At 44.5% G+C, this 18,628-nt stretch overlaps 1 protein-coding gene across 1 annotated transcript in view; it reads right to left on the bottom strand.

Moving 5' to 3' along the window:
- Window positions 1-12,336, bottom strand: part of SLC38A1 (solute carrier family 38 member 1) — a 59,405-nt gene extending 47,069 nt beyond the window's left edge. Inside the window, exon 1 of the mRNA XM_048499972.1 lies at window positions 12,266-12,336. The gene's annotated coding sequence lies outside the window, so the exon portion shown is untranslated. The remainder of the gene's footprint in view (window positions 1-12,265) is intronic.
- Between the last annotated feature and the right edge of the window lie 6,292 nt (window positions 12,337-18,628).

The following is an 18,628-nucleotide window of genomic DNA, read 5'->3' as shown; positions in this document are numbered from 1 at the left end:
GGATGTAATTCCTATTGATGCAGAGTTTGCAACAGTTAGTTGGGAAAGAAGCCAAACCCTCTGCACAGGAGATAAAAAGGAACACTGTTGAGGCAGTTACATGAAGGAAAGGGATTTGATTTACAACCTCTACCTTTTGTGCAAACTCTGAATTGCAACAGCTTCTGGAAAGAAGTTTGCAAACTGCTAGGTATAGCTAAGTTTCCAGCAAATTGATCTAAGGTTGCAATTAAAAAACATTTTCTGGTATTTCACCTAAACTCCATGAGAAAAATAGAATACTCAGTATGGCGAAGTTCATGCAAGAGAATTAATTGCAGATGACAGTGTTCCTAGAAAATATTAAAAAAAGAAGGGAAAATTATAGAGAGCTTGCTGCCTCCTTGCATTGCCCATAGCTTTGGGGTGAGGGAAGGATGCTCCCTGCAAAACAATGTTTTGCTATTTGGAAATACATATAGCAATATTGTTCCAGTTTCTGAATCTGAAAGCTAAAATTTTATGAGACCTTACTCAGCACATTAATGAACCCGCATCGGGTATATTTAAATGCGGTTGTGCATGCTCACAGCTGTGGAAATATCAGAAGAAGCTGGAGGGATTACTGATGAAGGAGTTTAAGTTCTATGTTCAGGAACAATTCATTAGGGGATACTGGCATGAAGCATTGTGTAGCAGCCTTAAAAATAAGGAACACTTAGAGGGTGCAATAAATCAAAGATTCTACTATAGTCATTCGCTCAGGCAGTGCGGTCTTTAGAGAAAGGTACTTTGTAAACAGAAAGGAAAATGGAAGCCAATAGAACCATGAAAAGGAAACTGACCAAAAAAATTGTGGGAAAAAATTGAAAAAAAAGTACAGTGACTGACAAGAGTGGTAAATTAACAAAGAGATTGATCAAAAATCTGAATCCTTAGAATCTGAGAGGGAGATGGCCAAACTAAAGCTTCCAGCAAGCAGGGACTGTAAAGCAATTCCAAAGCCTCCAGTTCTCCCAGGTCTGAGAGAAAGGAGAATGGTAGCTCCTCTAAAGACCCCCCAGTAGCAAGGGGTGGTGTTTTAAGTCCTGTGGATTTAAAGGTCATCTTAAACGGATTTCAGGCCAATCAGCCAAAATCCAGCATTGGTTCATCAAAAATACAAATATGTAGCTGGTAAACTAAGAAGAAACTTGTTTAGATGGCTCATCTAAGAGCAGCAGTATAGGCAGTTTCAATGGGCATCTGGAAAGAGTGACTGTAGACAAGGTGCAAAGGAACTTATTGGTAAAGGCTTGACAGGGAATCAGATGCAATGATTGTGTATATTTGGATAGAGGTGAGAAATGCAGCTGTTTAATAGATACAGGTGTCTACAAGTGGCGATGCATTTCGTAGAATAGCACCTTTTATAAAACCCATTTATCTCATGGAGCTAAAACCTGTGAGGGATTTATTGGAAATAGAAGGAGCAGGAGGTGTCAGACAGTATCCTATTTGGGATTTATAATTTCCTGAACTTGCATATTTCGGGCCAATAATACCAAAGATATGGGAGAAATATATGAAATACCTTAGCTCTAGTGTACTTGAGACCAACGATGAATCAACAACAAGTTTCAGCCATTATTGGTACTAATGTTAAGATGTGTGACTTCCAGGCCAAAATATTAATCCAGATGGGGATCAGTTTTGCAGCTTACTTTTGGACACTTGCCGTGTCGCTGGAAAGAAGCTTACAGCTGTACTATTTAGCAAAAGTCAAAGGAAGAAGGCTGGAAGTGGAAGAGGGGAGTGAAGTGCTGCTACAGCAGGGGAAGGGGCGAACATATCCCAACAGGAAGATCATGCAGACAGTGACAGGTGTGTTGCAAACTTCACTTCACATGAAAAATAGGAACAACAGTCCTTTTAGAAGACCCAGAAGTGGCAGCTGGACTATGGAGGAGGTTGTCCATCTTTCCACAAATAGTAAAACCTACAGTGCAAGTTAAATATGAGAATAGGGGTCTGTGTGGACATTTGACACAAAGGATGTGTATTGCAAGGGCCTCATTACTGTAGTTGCTACAATGGAAGCCGTGCTTATGAAGTAGAATGGACAAGAGCTCTTAGGCCCTGTCGGGTTTGGACTCCTCACAAATGGAAATGAATTCCCAGTTTTAAATTTCCTGAAGCGTCAGCATTAAGTAAAAGCCAAGAACAGGAAAGAATTTCACTGGCTTGTGTAACAGAAACAACACCAAGGGGTCTTTGCAATGCAATACGATTTAGACATTGGGAGAGCTCTTTCAGGTGTCACCCAACAAAATTCATTTTAAAAGTGATGTGCCCTTTAGAGAGAGGAGCTTTTAGCTGAGTCCTCACCTACAGATTTTTGAGAAGACCTCGCCAACATCCTAGGGAGTTGGCTACTTTAGGCATAGTGAAAGAAACCAACCGGATCCCTTATGCATCACCAGTAGTATTGGTGTAAGGAGAAAAAATGGGGCCCTTAGGATGCAGTAGTGGACTATAGGAAATTAAATACTTTAACAGAAAAAAAAGGATGCTTATCTGTAAAGCCTAGAAGATAGAACAACAAAATGTTTGCATTACTCACTTCCGCAGGATCACAGTGAGTTCTCTGTCTTAGATTTAAAAAAAAAAAGAGGTGGATATTATCAGGTGCCAATGGACCCAACAGATTGCCAAAAGACTGGCCCATTTACCACCCCGTTTGGTGGCAATTGGCAGTTCAAGATGATACTTTAAGGGTTAACAAATGCCCCCCTCAACCTTTCAACGAATGATGGAAAATGTGATGCAAGGCTTGAACCTTTACTAGAAACTGTTGCCTTTTGGATGATTTGATCATATTCTCTACAATCTAAAGAGGAGCATGAAGAACGTCTCCCTCAAGGTTTTGCAAAGAACTTCAGAAATATGGATTAAAGTTGGTCCTTCTAAAATGTAAATTCTATTTCAATCATCAGTGAAATATTTCCGTTATATCATATCAGCAGCTCCTTCTTAGGAATAGAGAGCCAGACAAAGGAAAAGACAGATACCATTACACCACCTGGCCAGTGCCTACAAACCTCAAGTGAACTTCGAGATTTCTTGGGTTTGCTGGATGGCTATAGGAGAGTTTGTGTCAGGATGTTCAATCATTGCTAAGCCATTAACATTCATTGCTAGCAGGTGGTTCTAGGGAAGTAAAACTAAAAGGAAACCAAAGTCTCTCAAAGAGACAAATGGGATGTAGGCTGCCAAAGAGGCCTTTGAGACTTTAGAAGTTAAAGTTAACCACAGCACCACAGTATTGGGATTTGCAGACTGGAAGTTTACCATATATAGTACATACCAGATGCTAGTCTCACAGAGTTAGGTGCAGCCCTGTACTAAATGCAAAATAACTGTCTCCAGATGTCATGCAGCTTATGCCAGTAGAGAGGTTTAAGCCGTATGATGAACGCATGGTATCCAGTGCACAAATTGGAGTTTTTGGCGTTAAAATGGGCACTGTTTGTGACAAGTTACATGATTTTTTTGTATGGATCAGGAGTTTAAAGGTAATGACTATTAACAACCCAATGACTTATGTCTCTAACCCTCTGCCAAATTAGATGCTGCATGGGCAGAGGTGGGTGTCAACATTATCTTTATATTAATTTTGGAAATAGTCTACAGATCTGGAAAGAAGCTAATATAGATGCTGACTCACTTTCTAGAAGACATGAAGAGCTCCACCGAGGGATGAGGAGGGAATAAACAACTAGAAAGAATTTCTAAAATGCTCCTAAAAAATTCTGGAACATGAGATCCCAATGCACTAAAGTGGAAGTAGGATGCTTCAGAAGTCTGTAAAGACAGTTATCAAGTTCATGAGTGTAAGCCCAAACATCCAGTAAGTAGTGCCAAGATTTGTGAAGGGGACCTGAATTATAATGGAGAACTTTACCTGTTCTTGAGGACAAAGTATTCCAGAAGAATTTGCAAATGAAGGGATGCCATATTAAATCCCCTTCTTGATCAAAAAAAAATGATGAGTTTCCTTGGATTGGAAGAAGTTGCAAAAAGAAGGGACAGGATATATATAGCTAGAATAATACACCCTTTTTTGGAGAGAAGGCATAAACCCACCTGGGAGGAAGAAAGAGAAAGAAGAGTATGAAAACTAGACTGTACTCTTGGAGAGAGTGGCCCTCGACTCTTTTTTCTGTTGTTGAATGGAGTTCTATGATCGGAAGGTTCTAATCTAAAAGGAGAAAGATGTAGAAACAGCTTGTGATCCCTTACACTCATCGGAGGAGAGCCCTAGGAAGGCATTCATGATGAAATGGGTCATTTTGGAATTAGGAAAGAACTTTGGAATTGGCTAGGGATAGATTCTTTCTGGCCTAAAATGGCACAAGCTATAGAACAGAAGTGCATTGGCTGTGAGAGGCAGCTGTAAAGAGGCCAAAGCCGAGAGTATAGAAAGAGAGCAGCTGAATTGAGTGAATATACAAAGGAAACCTTAACTCCTTTAGAGTTAGTCTGCATAGATTTTTAACTCTTGAACCCTGATGAAAATGGCACCCAAAAAAAATATTTTAGTGAAGTTACTGAGTCATTTTACCAAATATGAACAAACATATTACCCCCACTCGAGATCAGACTGCAAGAACGAGTAGCGCTACAACTCTCTGGGAAAAATTCTTACATATGCCATTATGGGATTTCCCTCTAGAAGATTCCACAGTGATCAAGGAGCAGCCTTTTGAGTCAGTAGAACTGGTTACAGAACTGGAGTAAAAAGAGTGCAGAGACTAAAATCCTCCCATACAACACCATATCACCCAAGAGGAAACCCTGCTGGGGAGAGGTTCAAATGCGTGCCCTTTTAGACATGTTGGGCTACATTAGAAGTAAATAAGGAAATTCAAGTGGAGAGAAGTACACATAAAACCATTAGTTCATGCTTATAATTGCACTAAAAAATGAGCTACTACTCGGAGGAATCTCCTTATTTTTTTTAATGTTTGGAAGACAACAACCACTACTACCAATTGATTTTGTGTTTTGGGATATAAAATTGAGAGGGGCAGACAGAGGTAGCTCTATCAAAGAATATGTATCGAGACTTGAAAGCGCAGGCTTTGTTATGCATATGATTTGGCCACTCTCAGGAGAGAAGTGAAAAGCATCAGCAAGCCAACAAACTAAGATGGGATATGAAAGTCATCAAATCAAACATTTCAACAGGAGACAAGAGAGTACTGAATACGTAGCTTAAGTCCCTCCTCGTGGAATGCAGAAATTAGCTTGACCGGGATGGGAACCTGTTGTGCATATAGTTCTAGAGCAACAGCAATTCCTCGATGAAAACCTTCCTGGTATACAAAGTGCAATGAGGAAGATGGTGAAGGCGCTTGTTCGAACTCTGCACCCGGGATATGTTAGAACCATGTGGATTTATTTCCTCCTCCAGAGGTATAAGTGATTTGGACAGTCCAGACAGTCCCTATTAGTGGTAGGAGACCCGAGACAAAAGCTAGCTGATGTCAAACTCACAGTAGGGAGAAGATTTTGCATCCACATCTAACTCCTTTGAGACCTCAATCCTAAGGCAAAGAGAATTTACTCCAAGCTCCCTTCTTACAGTAGGGTTATTGCAGGTGGAAATCCTTTTCCAGTCAAGACAAAAGAAAGACAAAGTTGTGCTGTCAGATTCCCCCCAAATGTGGTTCCCACTTCCATAGTACAGGGATCTCTGAGGAAATCAGTAACTCCACCCCTATAGACCTCTTAAAGAGTTAGAACTCAACCTACTAGAAGCTAGCTGATTATGTTTCTAAACTTCTTTCAGTGGGGTTAACTGGAGTCCAACACTCCCTATGGTAATGTGTCATTTGTTTAATGATTTACAGGGGGGGGTTAAGTTATAAATACTCGTCGTCGAATGACAGAATTTTAGTGGGGAAGAATGTAACCCCTATGATCAGAATGGGTTGACTCCAGAAAGGGGTGGAGACTCTAAGCCTCAGAAGGCTACCAAAACTGGTGAAGTTGGAGGAAGCAAGGCTACCAGGCTGGGACCTTTGATTTAATCCCATTATAGAAGCTCTTAACACCTTGTTTTAAGGTAATTCGCAAAGTTGTTGGGAACTAGTGGGAAGGGAGGTTGGTTATTTTTGCTATAATTGTAAAATGTTAGGAATTTATTGTTTCAGGGCTTACTAAGTGTATGTAATTGATGGGAGTTCGCTTGGGGACCTTCATCATCTTGGATCCCATTCACCAAGCCTCTGAAGTCTCTCATATAACCCAAACCACCAGCAGGGGAAGAATTGGACTTTGCAATTTATCAGTAGTTTGTCAAGATAAGGACTTGAAATGCAAACTTCTAGAAGGGACTGTAAATTGTTAATGTTAAATAGAAAATGTTAAAAGTTTTATTTGTTAAGTAAACCCATTTTGTTTTAAAATTCTAGTTCTTTTGCAACTCTCTTTCCAAGTTCTGCCCCACAGAACCCACAGTTAGAGGTTACACATGGAGCCCATTGTACAAGCGGCCCAGGGATCTACGACAAAAAACGCTTCATCCCTAGGCAGCTGTTCTATTAGCTGGCAAGCTTCCTAACGCTTGGTGACCTCCAGGGGTCAGAGGGGCAGCGTGGGTGGGTGGGTTCTCAGCAGCCTCTCAGACTCAACTACTGGAAATTGTGAGTGGGGGGGGAAACGGAAGGCCCAGTGACTTTCCAAAACCCTCCCTTGGAGAAGGGAGGAGGTGGCCCGGCGCCTTCACACACCTTCAGGCCGCAAGACAGGATGGCGCTGCCCTGCGTTACGATGTAGCAGCTTCGCCTGTGCTTGAACCTTGCTGGGGATGCATGCGTTTTGTTGGGATGGGACTGGCAATCAGGGTTGTGTAATCTTTACTTCATCCAAAGAGCCATTTTTTGCCACAGAAGAAAAAAATCTGTCTGGAGCCACAAAACATGTGAGCCTTATAACACTTCCCTAATAAGTCTATCTTGGTCTATCATTACTATTAAGTCTAAATGAGCATTAATGAATAAGTTTTACCACATGTAGCTATACTCTGTAGTGGACTATTTATGATTAATTGGTACTTTAACTTTGCATTTTCATTTGCAATACTACCATGCTTTGTTGCATTTTTTGAATGGCCTGTGGGCCATAATAATGAGAACTGACTGACCAGAAGTATAGTCAAGACACTGTTGGTAATAACTTCTTTACAACAAATAATAAAGATATTCACCAGCAGAAAACACACTGAGTTACCATAAAACATTATGTTTTAAAAAAAAAAGAAGTTAAACAAGCTCATGGAGAGGTACTCTATTAGCCATGTCAGCTAAACAGAGCCTCCAGGTTCACAGGCGATATACCTCTGAGCATCAACTATGCTAGATAAATGCTGCAAGGGAACCTTTAACCTTGCAAATATGGTATTCAAGACCTTGACCACAGTCAGTAAGGCTTTTCTTACATATTGCTAATCTCATCTGTTTACATGCCTTGCCAGAAAGGTCCAAGGGGAAAAAAAGTGATAAATGACATGCCAATGAATAAGTATCTTTGTGCTATCCCAAGCTTCAAGCTCCTTGACACCTTAAGTCCCTCCTTTTCCACAAGAGTATCCAATCCATACAACTCCATGAAACATCCCAGGTGCCAACCACCCCAGCCCCACCCCACCCCATGCAATGCTCCCCTTCCTCCTCATTTCCCCACAACAATTTCCAGAAGGCCTTTTGAGCTATCCTTTTTTCTTCAACTAGCCATTTCTACTTCTGTTTCCCTGACCTTGTTTCCCCTAATTTAGATGGCCTCATAACTGTTCTGACAAGGCTGCATGCTCTCCAGGCACCTTGAATTCATAGAATCATACTGGACCACCCAGAAGGGAGGTCCAGCAGCTGTGAACACAAGGACCAGTGGAAGGAAACAATGGAGGCAGGAACATAGCACCTCCTCTTCTCTAGCACTTCTGCCTGACCTCATAGAAACAGGAAGAGAAGCAGAGTGCAAGCGATGCAGATGTTGATAGCCAATGGAATTTACTCAGTTGACTTAATGTGATGAGAGAAGAGGTACCATGCCCTCTTCAGACCCTTACCCTCTTCAGATTCTGAAACAATGAACAGAGAGCCTGCCAGCTGTCAAGTGGCTGAAGCCCACAACACCCCTAGTGACACTGACAAGCTGCTTGGCTTCAGCTTTTGGATTGTTCTTCCTGTGTCTAGCCCCTAAGTCTCAACAGGCGATCAGACACCAGCCTCCCAGGCCAAACTGCACCTTCCACTTTCTCTGCCTGTCTGCTTGGGTGGGGCCTCTGTAGAACAACAAAAGAGTCACATGTGGTTCCCAGAGCTGCAGGGGTTGCAGTCTAGCTGATCAGAAGTATATCCCAGAGGGAATCTTTATCTGGGGCCTTCTAAGGGCACTTGTTAGCACACAACATAAAAAAGGCTCTCAGCACTGGGTGGATGCAAAGGAAGAGCATTTTAATCCATTCCCTTCCTGACCAAGAATGGCAGGTGGGGAGTTTCCCGGGTTTGCCCCCCATTACATATCTGAAGCTCTAACCCCATTTGTGGTTTTTGTATTTTTTTAAAGTGGTTTTTTTCAGTTTTGGAGTTTGCAGGGGGCAGAGTTTTAGGCCAGTAAACCATAATTTCAGAGATTGTTTGGGAGACTCTCCTGACTAGAAACCACCCAGGTTTGGTGAGGTTTTGGTTCCAGAGGGTCCAAAGTTATGGACTCCCAGGGGTGCATACAGGCTGGCTTGGTGAATGGCAGGAGATGGGGCTACACATTTTGAGGTTTATAACTTTGGGACCCTGGACAAACTTCACCAACCTAGGTGAGGCATCATCAGGAGAGCCTCTTAAAGATACTCTGAAAGTTTAGTTGCTGCTAGCTTATCAATTGCACCCTGACAGCAGGCACCCCAAATTTCCCCAGATTCTCCTTTTAGAATCCACCCCTTGACATGGATTTAAAGGAGAATCTGAGTCTGGATTTAAACATTAGAAAGTGATGCTGTTTCAGGGTGGGGATAATCCACTCCAAAACGGTATCACTTTCAATATTATTTTGAGGACAGATTCTCCCTTTTAAGGTGATTTAAAGGAGAATCTGGAAGCTCAGACTAAACACCATTGAAAATGCTGCTGCTTGGGGTGGATTCCAGCATCACAGCAGCTGCCCATTGCACCATAGGAAACTGAGATTTTGCACCAGACTCCATTTTTCCTAGCTATGCCTCTGCCGGAAGGGAGGGCAGAAGGGACTGCTCAGCTGATGGCTAGGAGCCCAGCCAGCTGGGGGTGGGGAGGTGAAGAGGGCGGGTGGGGCAGGAGTCTACCATCCCTGGCCTCAAAGAGCTGCTTTTATAAGTACTGAGGCAGAGGCGAGGGGCTTGGGAAAGCATGTGCGCCCACAGCCCCCCATTAGAAATCTATACCTACTTCCCTGCTTCTGACACTTTATCTTCTGCAGACACCTCCTGTTTCTTTTCCCAGATGGGCTCATCCTAGTTTTAGAGACCAACTGGGGAAGAGGAACTTTCTAATGAAAACTACCAGGGGAAGAACTGGAGGGATATTGATAAGAGAGAAAGGCACCTCAGTCCTCCCTTTAGCTGCAAATGTCTGCCAGGTTGGGAGACATAGCAGTGGGAAGTGTTGAAAGAGTAGCTTGTATGTTACCACTTGTTTCCAAGAATGGAAGTCCAACAAGGGGCAAGGGAGCAGTTTCCTGGCAGTTCCCTTTTCCTACTGAAGAACCACCACTATGCCCCTTCAGAGAGGATCTACTGGACCCCTAGGACCAAATTTGGAGGTTTCGCTTCAGCCTGTGGTGGGAGGAAGTTCCATACCATGAGGTCTGAACCACTATCAGAACTGTGGTTAAAGCCAATAATGTCTGTTTGTGGACTAGGCTCTCCTAATTGCTGCAGGCTCCTACAAAATAATGTTTATAGCAACCATATAAAGCAGGTTGATATTTTTTAGTCATCATTATTATTCCCAAAGGGGTGATTTTTCAAGACTGATGACTTGCCTAGAGTGAGTTTATAAAAGCACTTTTAATTTGAATATGTATTTTGTGGCTTGTATTTCATGCTCTCAACCATTATACCATGCATAATGCAGTATTTTAGAATACTTCCCATTCCTGGGAGATTTGGTGACAAAGCAGGGTTTCCATATCTAAATGTGTTACGTTGTTGTTTTGTTTCTGATTTATTTTGTCAGCTATTTGAAAATATTTTGATGGGATATTCCTAGTTCTAAACTTTGAAAGAGATTTACTCATTGGCCCCAGTGTCACAGCTCATGTATTTCTCTCTCTGCCTAGGTCTCTCTGTGTGTGTGTGTGTGCTGGGATTTCAACAGACTAACAATGAGATCAAAGGGAATTCGCATAAAAAAATGAATGAACTCCAAAAAAAAACAAAAGCTTGAAGAGAAAAAAAGTATTGCAGGAGATTGCAGTCCGAAAGCAATGTAATGCAAAGATAAATATAGCTGGTAGGTACAAGCAGAGATTTGAATCAAACAAGCTGCCTTTTCAAGCACAATGTTACCTTTCCCATTGCCCCTTATAAAAACAGACTTCTAGGCAAAACCACATGCCCTCACTTTTTACAAAGAGGTTTGAAGAAGCAATAAATAATAGCAAAACAGATTTCATTGTGATTCTTGCTTCTGGTAAAACAAAAAAAGATAGCTTATGAAAGAAGATTGAACAATGCATTTTTCTTACAGTAGACACAAGGGACCCCAGAGAAAGAACTTAGGATCCTATATAGATACATGCGAGTCTTTTCCCAGACGGAGCCTGCATTTCCTGGCATGCCTCAAACATGAGTGAAATTACATGACAAATGGAGGACTCAATCTAAAGGCAAATGCAGCACTTAAAAAAAACTCTTACATCCTGTTTCTTCTGAACATTCAAGAGAATAACCTAATGGATTATTTTGAATTTCAATTTCAACCCATCTTTTTTTAAAGGAAATTCTTAAAATAAGTGTCATTGGAGAGCTGATAAAAGAGGGAGGGATGGGGACTTCTGGATCTTTAAAAATGGAATTTTAATTCTTATGACACATACAGTTTTAAAGAAAGTATGTGGGAGTTGCAACTGAGAGATTGGGAAGAGGGTGTTTTTTTTTTAGAAAAAAACTAACAGTTTTTTAAGCGACCCTCGAATAATAGTCTTAATTTTGGAAAAATATGTAATCAGATGTCATAATAAATACACTTATGCCCGTGTTAAAGTACATCACCTTGTGCTAGACATAAAAAAATTCCTCTCGTTTTCCTCAAAGGGAACGATGACAGAACGTTCCCCTTCTAAAATGTTCTGGGTTCATTAAAAGAGCTTCTCATATCTTCCGTCTCCATTTTCTTCAATTGACGTCAACCTTGTTCTTCCACAGGGTTTACTTGGGTTTTGTTAGAATTCAGAAAGAGCCCAAAGCTGAGTAGCCAAAGGTGGGTTGAGGAAGGTTTTTTTTTTTTTCGGAGGGACCTTTTTTTGGAAAAAGGAGACTAGAAGAATTCCTGCCCTCGCTCCCTTCCCGCCCTCGCTCTGTATGTTATAGACTTCAAACAATAACCCACCTATATTGGGGCAGCATTATTAATTATATTCCGGACTACTCTTACAGCATTAAATCTCTTTAGCAATTATTTCATTGGGTTTTTTTTTAATTCTTGGGAAAGAAACCATATCGCAAGAGGACGGAAATTATCGGAAACTTGACTCATCAAGGAACACGTTCGCCTCTCCTACGCGCCTTTTTTCTTCCCCTTCTTCATACAACATGGAGAACGAGAGAAGAATGAGAGCCGAAAAACGATGCTCCCTATTTACACTGCGACCCATTCATCCCTCCCACACTAACCAAAGCACACTACATCGCCGCCGGCCCCTGCGTCCAAGGGAGGGAAAGGGGAACTGAAACCAGGCGGGCTGCTGCGGACGGAAAAGAAAATTGCCCCGTTTGCAAACCACGCGGCTTCGGTAGCGCCACGCCACTAAGGTGCCCAATCTGGGGCCACGCTGAGTGTCTAGGAAGCGGTTTGTGAAAGCAGACGTCCATTTCGCCCCGGCACCTGCAAAGATGCTGAAGGTGAGCGTGCTTGCAACCGTTTTTCAATATACAGGCAGACCAAACTCCCCTGAGCCTTCCTCCCCAGGCCCCTCACGAATCTGCAACGCTCTCTTCGGATGGGGTGGTATAGCGGGGCGAGCCCCACCCCTCCCCGCCTGCTACCTGTTAATCAAAGGGCAGCGTCCTCTGGATCTCGCCTCCACTCCCACCGGCCCGTGATCCAGAAGCCAAGGTGCCTTTCGCTGCCCCGCCTGCAGCTTCCCAGTTGCCTGTGTCCTTTGTTACAAGATCTCGGGTGGCTCTCGGAGGCGGATCCAGTTGCAGGCAGAAAGCCCCTCTTGTCCAGGATTTGCAGCGGACAGAGACCGCTTTGTTTTAAAGCATGATCTTTTAAGTATAGCAAGCATATAAGCAATATAGGTGTGCATGCGTGTATATTTTTTGACCTGCCTGTGGACGTGGTGCTTGGAATTCGGAATGAATGAGATGTTGGGAGGACGACCTCTCAGCTGCTGCTGCTCCATGCTGCTCCCGCCTCCCTCTTGTCGCCTCCTCTTTCTCCCGTGTGTGGGTGCAGACTATCCTACGTATGTATGTACACTGGAGCAGATCGCACGCACAGCTCCCTTCCAGTCCTGGCCGGCGTTGGCCCCCCCGTTCATTATAGCGCGAATACCCTTTAAAAGGCGGGGGGTTGGGATTCCAGAAATATGAGGCTGGAGTGGAGGGGCACTCGCTCACTTCCTCTCATGTGAATTGGAGCTGATGCCAGGGACAGGTACATTTCCTGCCCGTCGGAAAACATCTCTGTGCCGATCACTTCAAAGGGTGTTGTCGCCGGTCTGCTTATATAGAATCTCTATATGGAACAGGAAAGGAGGGGCAGGGCAATTTGGTTTTGCGCCAATTAGCCGTTCTTAGGACCTCAGTATAACCGATTTAAGTGAAAATGGTTTTCAAGACCGCCTTCCCTTCCCTCTAGTAGGGACTTAGGGGAGCACAGATCAGCCAACCATTACTTCCGAGGGTAGAACCTGGGAGCTGCGAGATACTTCCAACGGAAATAGTTAAAGGGCCTTAAGGCTATTTATTGACTTTTCTCTCTTATTTATATCTGAGCTTCTGCTGTCTTCATGTTATAATTTGGGGTAATGTGCTAACATTGTGGTTTCCGGGCTGTATGGCGTGTTCTAGCAGCATTCTCTCCCTGACGTTTCCACCTGCATCTGTGAAACATGTACAGAGGATGCCAGCCACAGATGCAGGCGAAACGTCAGGAGAGAATGCTGCTAGAACACGGCCATACAGCCCGGAAACCACACAGCACCCAAGTGATTCCGACCGTGAAAGCCTTCAACAATACATAACACAGCCTTTTTGTGACAATGTGTGAAGATGGTAATACAGATTAGCATGAGAGAACCTCTTTCAGAATCTTGAAGAAAGTATGTGAAAAGTGATCTAGATGATAGTGTGACAATTTAAAATACAACAATACTTAGTGAAATGCTGTATGAATTTACTCTTGCTGAAATTTTATCCTTCCACCATCTTCTGTCAAAAATGCACATTTGCTGAAAGTGGGAATACTGCAGTCACTATTATAATTAGATACAGCCAAAATATAATTCATGGTTTGCATTCTGACTCATTCTACATCTCTGCAACCCAGGTATTTTGCAGACATGATTTCTAGTCTGCTGAGCCCAGAATTCTGCTGAGAAGCTGCTCTATGTGCAGAATGTTGGTTCTCTGAGGAAGAATTAAAATTCTTTATGTGAAGCCATAGGGATCACACTCTATGACATCAAAAAGAGTCATGTGACTGGGGGAGGGAAGCAGGTGACTGAGGAAGCTTGTTAAAAAGTGACTTGAATTAATCCTTCGAGCAGTCAGGAAAGGCAACTGTGGGCAGCTATTAAATGACAGTTAACTGTAGAAGGCTCAAAAGTGTCATCATGGTATTAAAAAACTTACATTTGGCACAGGCCTTGTTCATTCACATGTAATGTAAAGTCATATACAAATAGGCTGATGTATATATACCTGCAAAGACAAAATTGCACAGAAAGGATTTTTGTTAAAAAAATTAAGACGCATGCAATTTCTGCTCATGTGTAAATTGCTGCTTGACCTTGGACAAATTAGTTTTTTTGTGTAAGTATGTATAGAACTATATAGAATTTCTAAGACCTCAAGATGTGGTTATTAGTTCTCCCTTTTCTATTTTGTATTCACAAGAACCCTGTGAGGTAGGGTCCATGGGAGACAATGGCTAGTCGGAGGTGATTCAGTAAGCTCTGTGGCAGAGTAAGGATTTGAATCCAGGTCTTCCAGATGTCCAGAAACATAACCACAGTGTTTCTCCCTCATTGTGTCTCCTTGTTTTCACCTGGGACCATCAGCATGACACCTGCCAGTCCAGGAACTGTGTTTGACACAGACAGCAGAAAAAGACTTATCTAAGACGGTTGGCTGACTCAGCCTTCCATCCTTCCAAGGCCAGTAAAATGAATACCCAGCTTACAGGGGTAAAGTGTGGATGACTGGGGAAGGCAATGGCAGACCATCTCGTAAACACAGTCTGGCTAGTAAATGTTGTGATATGATGCCTCCCCTCCCACATGGGTCAATAGTGATCCGGTGCTTGCACCAGTGACTACCTTTTTTAAATAGAAAGTCGGGGTTACCAATTTTTTTCATATAGATTCATATAGGATTCCTGACCAAGCTGTAAATCATATTGAAACACAAGGTGATAAGACATTTCATAATTGTTGGTCCTGCTCTCTTTGTAAAGTCTCAAGTACATGGCAGTTTTTCCTTCTGCTGTACACCTAAACAGAAGGCCAGGAGAAATCCCAGAAACTACAAGAGGATGGAGGAAAACACATGGGCTGCCATCAAACATTATGTTGAATAGACTTTAATTCTTAGATGTAAAGTCATATATAAACAGGCTGATTTTTTGAATAAAATTATAAAATAGATTAACAACTGGTTTTAATTCTATGTAACGGGAAGATTTTTCATTCTGTTTGGAAGGACATTTGAACACAGGACAGCCCCTGCTGGCTCTGAGCCTGGCATTGTATAGACAGACAGGGACTGCATGGACTATTGAGACTGAATTTCCTTTGTCCAAGGGGCAAACTAGATGTGACAAGTGGAAAATCAGTTAAAAGTGCCATGAGGGCTCTTGTTTCTCCCCCCCCCCACCCGCCACACCTTACTAAGTGCTGGAGCAGCTATGGTGTGTGTGTGGCATGGAGGGAGCATTTTGCCGCACAGTGGGTCCAATCAGGATCAGACCTCCACAATATTTTTGAATAACTTTCAAGTGGCAGCAGTGTCCACATTGTGGTTTGTTATAACTTAATTAGCCCGCTCTCCAAGTTCAAGGACAATCCGCTGGAGCAATAAACTCCCACAAAAGTAGACCCTTTTGCTTCTAATAATGTTCTAACTTAGGCAGATTCTGCATCAGCCATATACAGTGGTGTGGAGCCAGTAAAAATGCCGTTGTGGGGGAGTACTTCGTGTTGTGGGGGAGGAGTCCCCCCACAATTGCATTTTTCTGACTCGCTAACTTAGCGAGTCATTTGAAAAAAGCTTGTGTCCACTCGGTGCACCAGGTGGAAAGCAGCACCAGGTGGAAAGCAGTGTTTTCCCTGTGCCGCTGTAGTTCCACTCTTACCTCCTCTCGGCTGTCAATGCACTGCCGAGGCCAGGGGATACACCTCCTGGCCTGAAACCCTGGAGGTGTCACCATGGCCACGGGGGCGTGTCCCCATGGCTCTACAGAGCCATGGCAGCCAAGAGAAGATAAGGGGGAACTACAATGGTGAGCCTCGTGCAAAGGCGGACCCCCTGATATCACTGCCCAAATAAGGAGCTCCCTCTGTCTCCTGGCTGGGTTTCCTCAAACCCCAGCCAGGGAGAGGCAGAGGGAGCTCCTTATTTGGGCATTGACTCCCTCTGATGTCACTGCCCAAATAAGGAGCTCCCTCTGCCTCCCTGCTGGGGTTTGAAGAAGCCGATTAATCCCTTCCAGGCACTTTTTGGAGTGCCTTGAACTGATTAATTGGATTTACATTGATTCCTATGGGGAATGGTGCCTCAGTTTTCGTCGATTTCGGTTTTTGTCGATTCCTTTCAGACAAATTATCCACTGCTGGAGGTCATCTCTGAGTGGGCGCTGGATCACCCTCGCTTAATTGTGTTGGGTGACTTCAACGTCCATGTTGATTCGGCCTCCTCGTCAGTGGCCGCTGATCTAGTGTCATCCATGGCGACGCTAGGCCTCTCTCTTATAAATACTGGTGTCCCTACTCATCAAGGAGGCCACACTCTGGACCTAGTCTTCGCGGCAGGTGTGCATGTGGTCTTATCCTCTGTAGAAAGAGTGCCGTGGTCTGACCACTATGTCCTGAAGGCTCGGATTGATGCTCCTATGCCCCCCCCCGTCTAGGTGACGGGCATATTTTAGCCCGCCCGCGGAGACTAATGGAACCAGAACGGTTCCAAAATGCTCTACGGGAACTCCCGCCCACTGGAGCTACTCTAGATGAGCTGGTAGAGAGCTGGGACACCAGGCTCTCTGAAGCCGTCGATGGTATCGCTCCAAAGCGTCCTCTCCGGCATTACCGCATTAACCCGGCTCCTTGGTACACCAAGGAGCTGAGGAAGCATGAAAAGGGAACTGAGATGGCTTGAAGCCCGAGGGTGGCGTGCTGTGGTACTTGGACGAGGGGTCAAGACACTCATATCGATGGATTTATGAAGTCCTATGCCAGAGGTACTGTGAAGGGGGGAGACGAGAAAGCGGGCATATTTTGCTTCAGCTTATTGAATCTGCTAGTTCGCTACCAGCACAATTGTTTACGAGTGGTAATTCGGACGTTGACGACCTCTTCGATAGGGGTCCAAAAGAGACTGATTTGGCATTAGGCTGTGAGGCTTTGCAGTAACTACTTCACACACAATAAAAGTCCTGACCCTCCGCCAATCCCACTCCCTGCCACTATTGATCACGGTATGTGAACTTAGAGGCCCCTGGGCCGTCTTTGGGTCCTTTCTTGGACCACTTCAACTTACTTGACCCAACGAATGTTGACAGGATCCCTGGATGCTGTCACGATCTACCCACTTGTCCCTTTTGACCCGTGCCCTTCCTGGTTGGTGAAAGCCGGCGGGGAGGAGCTTCGGAGCCACCTGTTGGATATAGTTAACTGCTCCCTTGAGCAAGGAGTTTTCCCTGGTCGGCTTAAAGAGGCGGTGGTCCGCCCTCGGCTCCTAAAAGACCGCACTTAGATCCCTGGAGATCCGGCCAATTACCGCCCAGTTTCCAATTTACCATTCTTGGGCAAGGTAATTGAGCGGCGGTGGCTGACTCAGCTCCAGCGATTCCTGGATGACACAAGCGTACTGGATCCCTTCCAGTCTGGCTTCAGCGCTGGTCATGGGACGAGACGGTGCTGGTCACTGTTGTGGGCGACCTCCGACTACACTTGGACAGAGGCGGTTGGCTGTTGGTGTTGTTAGATCTCACCGAAGCGTTGATATGGTAGACCACGACCTTTTGGTCCACCGCCTTGTTTGTATCGGGGTTGGAGATTCAGCCTTAAATTGGCTGATCTCGTTCCTCGAGATCGGGGACAGCAGGTGGCATCGGGGTGAGGTCTCGAAGCGTCGCCCCAAGATGTGTGGGGTGCCGCCAGCGAGCGATACTCCCCGATGCTTTTTAATATCTACATGCACCCCCTGGCGAGTCTAGTTCGGAGTTTTGGGCTGCGGTGTCATCAATACGCTGATGACACCCAGCTCTTGTTCACAATGGAGGGCAGCCCGACCTCAGCCCCTGATGCTCTCCTGCGTTGTCTTGATGCTGTGGCTGGTTGGTTGAGTGCAAGTCGGCTGAAGTTGAATCCCACTAAGACGGAGGTCCTGTGGCTGGGCCGGGGGGAGTGTCCGGTGGCCTTTGGCCTGCCTACCCTTCTTGGCGAGACGTTAAAATTAACTTTGTTCGCCAAGAGCCTGGGGGTGACTCTGGATCCATCTTTATCATTGGTGGTCCAGGTCACCCAGACAGCCCAGGCAGCTTTTTACCATCTGCGGCAGGCACGGCAACTGGCCCCGTATCTCTCCCGTTCTGATCTGGCCACTGTGATCCATGCCACGGTCACCTCTAGATTAGACTACTGTAACTCGCTCTACGCGGGCTTACCTTTGGCCATGATCCGGAAACTGAAACTTGTACAGAATGCGGCAGCCAGACTCCTTTCCGGAGCAACAGCAAGGGACCGGATTACTCCGGTCCTATACCAACTGCACTGGCTGCCGATCGAGTACCGGGTCATGTTTAAAGTTTTGGTTTTGACCTTTAAAGCCGCCCCGCACATCTAAGAGACCGTCTCTCCCTATATCGCCCTTCTAGGCCCCTCCGTTCATCGGAGGCGGACCTACTGGTGATCCCTGGCCCCAAGGCGATCCGGCTGGCCTCTACAAGGGCCAGGGCTTTTACGG

The sequence above is a fragment of the Sphaerodactylus townsendi genome, linkage group LG06 (genome assembly GCF_021028975.2).
Source record: "Sphaerodactylus townsendi isolate TG3544 linkage group LG06, MPM_Stown_v2.3, whole genome shotgun sequence".
NCBI lineage: Eukaryota > Metazoa > Chordata > Lepidosauria > Squamata > Sphaerodactylidae > Sphaerodactylus > Sphaerodactylus townsendi.
This window is presented reverse-complemented; position numbering and strand designations above follow the sequence as displayed.